This window comes from Gymnoscopelus braueri, assembly GCF_963280865.1.
Source record: "Gymnoscopelus braueri genome assembly, chromosome: 8".
Classification (NCBI taxonomy): domain Eukaryota; kingdom Metazoa; phylum Chordata; class Actinopteri; order Myctophiformes; family Myctophidae; genus Gymnoscopelus; species Gymnoscopelus braueri.
In genome coordinates this window covers 4,259,760-4,265,658 of record NC_137609.1, presented here as the reverse complement: position 1 = coordinate 4,265,658, position 5,899 = coordinate 4,259,760, and the positions used below count along the sequence as shown (strand labels likewise).

At 42.8% G+C, this 5,899-nt stretch overlaps 1 long non-coding RNA gene across 1 annotated transcript; it reads left to right on the top strand.

Annotated features, from left to right (window-relative positions):
* The first annotated feature begins 281 nt into the window (after positions 1 to 281).
* Positions 282 to 1,895, top strand: LOC308089665. Its single transcript, XR_013933529.1, has 3 exons — positions 282 to 547; positions 803 to 925; positions 1,761 to 1,895. It is a non-coding gene; the product is annotated as an uncharacterized lncRNA (long non-coding RNA).
* The last annotated feature ends 4,004 nt before the right edge of the window (positions 1,896 to 5,899 follow it).

Sequence of the window (5,899 nt, the reverse complement as noted above, 5' to 3'; positions counted from 1 at the left end):
TTAGATGCTAAACGAAAGTGTCAAAGTTGTGGCATCTTGGAAGACAGAGGGATTTACCTGCTTAATACAAATGACCAACAGCCAGGGGATGGGGGCATATTTTCAGTTACGGGTCAAACTGGCAGGCCTCAAATCTGGACAAGATCTGACATAAACTTTGAGTTTGTGGATGGCTTTCAGATCAATTCAACCATTTACATATTCTCCAAAACTCCTTCAGATAAATATGAAGATAGAATTCGCCTTATTTGGCTCAAAAGCAAAACTCATAAGACGGATACTTTAAAGTCCCTGCGAGGTGCAACACTTGAGTGTTGTGCTGACAGAAAGCGCACCAGTCTCCGCTCTTCCTCAGTGGTTCCAGGCGGCGGTCCACAGGTTCTGTGGGCAGGTGTGTTTGAGGCCAGTGGGCAGTGGCAGCGACTCGCAGGATGGCGCAAATACAGCTCTTGCCATCTTTGACATCAGCCCAGCCTATTATGGAGCGACCGATGACGATCCAGACTTCTGCAGCGTTTGTAACGACAGGTCCAGGTGGTGGTATAAGGTAGGCCTACAGCAATAATAAGATCATTTAGGCCTAAATTATAGATCCAATCCTAGACAAAAGGGTTGCTTTTAAATTTGCAGAGCTCTAATCTTAAGAATGTTGCACAACTGGTGCATTCAAATATGCTATATATATTTTTTTTTTAAGGTTTCATGAAATTTTGTGTGTGTGTGTGTGCGTGTGCGTGTGCGTGTGCGTGTGCGTGTGCATGTGCGTGTGTGTGTGTGTGTGTGTTAGTTACAGGGCAATAAGCCCAGGTTGCTGACACCAGAGACAGTGTTGTTTAAACACAACTCCATGACCTCAGTGCTGGCAGTGAGACAGAAGTCCTGGCTGGTGTTCTTCATTGGAACAGGAGATGGGCAACTCATTAAGGTCTGTGACTGTCATATGCATTCAGTTTACAACATATGGATTATTATTACAAATGTGTTTATTAATATAACACACCACTCTCCTACAGTAGGCTATTTCAAGTTGCTTGCACGCAACAAGGAAATCAAATGTTACGTATTCATGCAGTGCACACAGACCAAAATGCACATGGTTCCATCTCCCATTTGGAAAACAGAACAGTATTATTCATTTTTAATTGGCCAATTTGGAAAACAGTAATGTTTAAAAAAAATAATAATAGGCCTTTAAAAAATAGGCCTTTATTTTTTTTTTACTTTTAGAGTCGACTGGAGCATGAGCCGACATTGAGTCGACATAATATTGTCACATCACATGCCTAAAGTGGTTATTCTAGCCCTGAAAAGGAGACTCTGAACCACTCCTATAGGAAACAGGGTTATTGTTGGACAAATGATAGGGAGAATAAGTGCATTTTGAGCTTTGATTTAAAGTAATCAACAGTAACTTCCCTGATTACAGTAGGGAGACACCAGATTCCAGAGAAAATGGGCTGATTTCTTTAACTCTAGGATTGTTAAGAGGCCACACAGTTACGTATATCTGAGACACCCAGAACCCAGCCGTTAGCTGCAATCATGACCCCAGTCTGTACCGGGAATGCAACACTACTTCTACAAAGGTACACAGTCATTGAATGTGGTGCAATATTTTGCTTCCTTTATTTCATCTATACTTTGCGTGTTACAATGCCATCCTCTATGCAGAACTTCTGACAGTCACAACAACAATAAACTATTAGATATTATTATATCTAATATATCATATACTGCATTTGTTGATTTCCTCATGTCAGATTGCTGTAGACAAGGCCTATCAGAGTGTCTGTCCCAGGGTGCTGTACCAGACCGATGATGACCGCAAAGTGTTTCACAAAATACATCTGGACCCGGTGGACAGGAAACATGTATATGTGGCATTAAAAAAACAGGTTGGTCGTTTAAGTGTACATGGATATGTACGTAACATACTGACCGTACTGTATGACTTTATAACTATGCCATCATATGTGATCCATGCATAATGTAGTGTGTGTGTGTGTGTGTGTGTGTGTGTGTGTGTGTGTGTGTGTGTGTGTGTGTGTGTGTGTGTGTGTGTGTGTGTGTGTGTGTGTGTGTGTGCGCGCGTGCGTGCGTGCGTGCGTGTGTGGTAGATGAAGCGTGTGCCTGTATCTCAGTGTGAAATATATACAGATCTGGAAGCCTGTTGGTCTGCACAGGATCCCTACTGTGGCTGGTGTGACACTAAGAATAGGTGAGACATACTGTGCAGTATTTGTACTGGTTCCTCATACTTATCATCTGTGATTGTTCTCACGTTATCTTATTCCTTATTCCCCGCACACTTCATAATTTCTTTTGACCCCTTGACAGCTGCACATTTGAGGATGAATGCCCAGGTTCAGTTTGGCTGTCCATTCCGGATGACTCCAGTGAACGGAAAATTGTGTCTCATCGAGTAGAGATGAACAATGGTCAGGTACAGATACACAGAAATCTGTGGAACATCGGTTGAGTCCATTTCACAATTCAATATGCAGTTTATTATTTGGGGTTCACCTTTTATTTACTTCTTTCACTTTCACGGCTTGTGAAAAAAAAACAGGAAAAAACTGGAAAGTGCTATGCAAATAAAGTTAATCTTGTAGTATTATTATTATTAGTAGCTATTATTATTACATTCTCAGCCTTTATTTTCCCTGGGTGGGGGGTCATAAAAGGACATAGAGGACGATATTAGCTAGGGTTGATATGGCATTGGCAGCTGACCAATCAGTGCTATCTGAATTGCAACCACATGCTTAAGGTTGAGCGACCTTGCTGCTGAAGGAACTCACCGTGTCAAACATGGTCGCTGTGGAAGATGTGGTAGAATTCTTGGCTGAAGAGACACTGGAGTTTATCCTGTCACAAAAGAAGCAAAACACAGAGTAACACAGAATAGTGACATTCAGCGGGTAATAGAACCTGCTGTGCTCTCAGCCAACTCCCTCCCCACACTGTTGAAAATCCAAGCAGGACTATATATGTAAATATATATGTTACAGGTAAATTGGCATTCCAGGTAAATTGGAAAAGTGGCGCTTGTTTTCACCCCCCAGGCAATTCTGTAGAATCAACGCTAGAGAGGGCAATGCAAGCCAGACATGAGCCCCACACCACACACGCACGCATGCACACGCGCACGTGCGTGCGCACACACACACACACACACACACACACACACACACACACACACACACACACACACACACACACACACACACACACACACACACACACACACATCCGTATTCCATGCAGTTGAAGCACAAGGGAGCGAGGGGGCGGTGCTGGCGGGCTATGTTAGTGCAGTGAGTGGCAGTTGGGGCAAACGCAGTCCCCACAACATCATTTACGATTCTGTGCCTATCGGTACATAACTCGGACGGCGCTTACGTCGACTAGCAGACCATCGGCCGGTCGTCGCGGGCACTCGCGCCTGGAGGCGCTCGGGCGCGACTCCTCGGCCTCAAGGTCTGCTGAGTCGGCGCGCCTCCGTCATGGTCCAAAACTATACTTTATCGGCGAAAAAAAGTAGTCCGCGGTTGTTTGAAAAAGTAATGTCCCAAGCGGGAGTCAAACCCAGACTCCTAATGGTAGTGGATGGAGGGTCCAATGATTATCGAAGTGCACCACTGAGGCCAGTGCTTGCATGTCCTGGTTGCTGTCTTGTTGTTGCCGCCTCGCAGCCCGCGCCTAAAAACAAGCGCTCCACTTCCAATTTACCTGGAATGCCAATTTACCTGTGACATATATATATATATATATATATATATATATATATATATATATATATATATATATATATATATATACATATATATTTGTTTATGTCCAGCTGATATTCAATATTTATTATTTTCATTATTGTTTCAGATATATTTATTTTCCTTTCCCAGATCCATGTAATCATCCAGAGCCATCTGAGCATTAGTGGGGATGTAATCTCTCAAGAACAGCTTCTGCACTGCGTTGGAATCTGTCGGGGAGGTTCGTCATAACGAGTGCGCATTCAGATCAGGAAGTAGGCCGCGCTTTACCCAATCACATGTAGTGGGCGGGATTCACATGTCCGTCGATCTTTCCCCCTCGAAACAAACCGAAACTAATTTAACAATAGCGTCCGCGGAGCAGACAAAACCACGGAAATATATTCACATTTTAACTTACTCTTTCATCATAGAAACAAGTGGGCTTATAACCAAAACGATCCATGTTCTCTGGGAGAAGTGGTGTTAGTGTTCCGTGTAGAAATATTGTTAGTGGGAATGAAAACATAGTCGCACCAACCGGAAGTGATGCGCTGAAGGCGCATCACAAACACCGGTTTCCTTGTGCTCTGGTGTTACGTTATCGTCCGCCCAGAGCCAACAGACATAGAACAAACAGCAGAGGGCGCTGTTTTTCATTTTCAGTTGGCGATGGGTTCCCAGATTGGTGGGGATGTAGCACTGACTAATTTTGCCTGTGGGTTCCTCACCGAAGAGAATGTGTGTGGCCCGGGTCGAGCCCCGCAGTTTCCACTGTGCTCCTGTAGTTTTCCTAGTAGCAGGCTCCCTGCTGAAGGTCAGTGATCTTTGAACACTGAAAAACTCTTGATATCAAAGAAACTGTGGGAAAACCAGCATCTCAGACCTACATTGCGTTGTGTTGTATTTACAGGGCTGCCTCTCACAGTGAGGGTGAGACTGCAGAGCCGGCAGACACAGCTGAGGAAGCAACTGACGCTGAGCAATTGTTCTGATATCACTGGACCGCCTACTTTAGTCCTGTGAGTAATTATTTGTCATGGTAATATGTGAGTAATTTTTTATATTGTATACTTTACATTGACTTTTGTATGTGTTCTATTCAGGTGTCATCAGTGCATCATGGCTGGATGTGGATGGAGAAACAACACATGCTCCTGGACAAACCTGGGCGCTAATGTAATGATGCATGCTGTCATTGTCTTAGATTCACACTCACATGTTAATACCAGATGTGCCAGGTCTCGGAGAGTCTGTCATAATTTAGATTATTACAATAATCTATTGGACTCCTCATATCGATTGATTGATTGATTGATTGATTGATTGATTGATTGATTGATTGATTGATTGAATACTTTATTAACACGATTATTAACAGTACAGGATTATAGCACAACAGGGCTTGTTTCCATTGTGGTCCATTGTACTCAATAATCAAAAAAGGATATATTTATTATATTCTATATTCAGCTTTTTAAATTCCACTGTTAGAGTGTGGTTTGTTCCTTGACTAGCATCTTCATTTCACCTTTCACTTCCATCCACAGAACAGTGTTTGTCAAACGGCTGAGTCAGACATGAACTACCCAGTAAGTTCTCTGCAGTTTTCTTTATAACTTTTTTTGTTTAACTGTGAAATGTAATTTATTTCAGCCCTTACCCCTTTCTGTCAAGATGCTTTACCCTTTGCCAGGCCAACATTGTAAATAGAAATTTGTTCTTTAATGACTTGCCCGGTTAAATAAAAAATGAAATCAAATAAAAGTTCACCATTTGCATCGGCCATTGACTTTCCTCTTTAACCAAATGTTATGTATTACTAAAATTCTCGGGAAGAGTTACAGAAAAAGCTGAAAGAATATTCATATCACTCGTCAGGGTGATGGGTTAGATTCTAATAGTTTCTAACCGTTAGAATAAGATCATAAAAAAGACAAGTACCCTCACACTCATATGCGCCAATGACACATTATTTCACAACGTGTGTGTGTGTGTGTGTGTGTGTGTGTGTGTGTGTGTGTGTGTGTGTGTGTGTGTGTGTGCACGCACGCGTTAGAAACCAGAGATCTCCTCCATCACTCCCAGTGTCGTGTCCTTCCATGGCAGAAACCATGCCCTGATGACTGGGAGTAACCTCAACC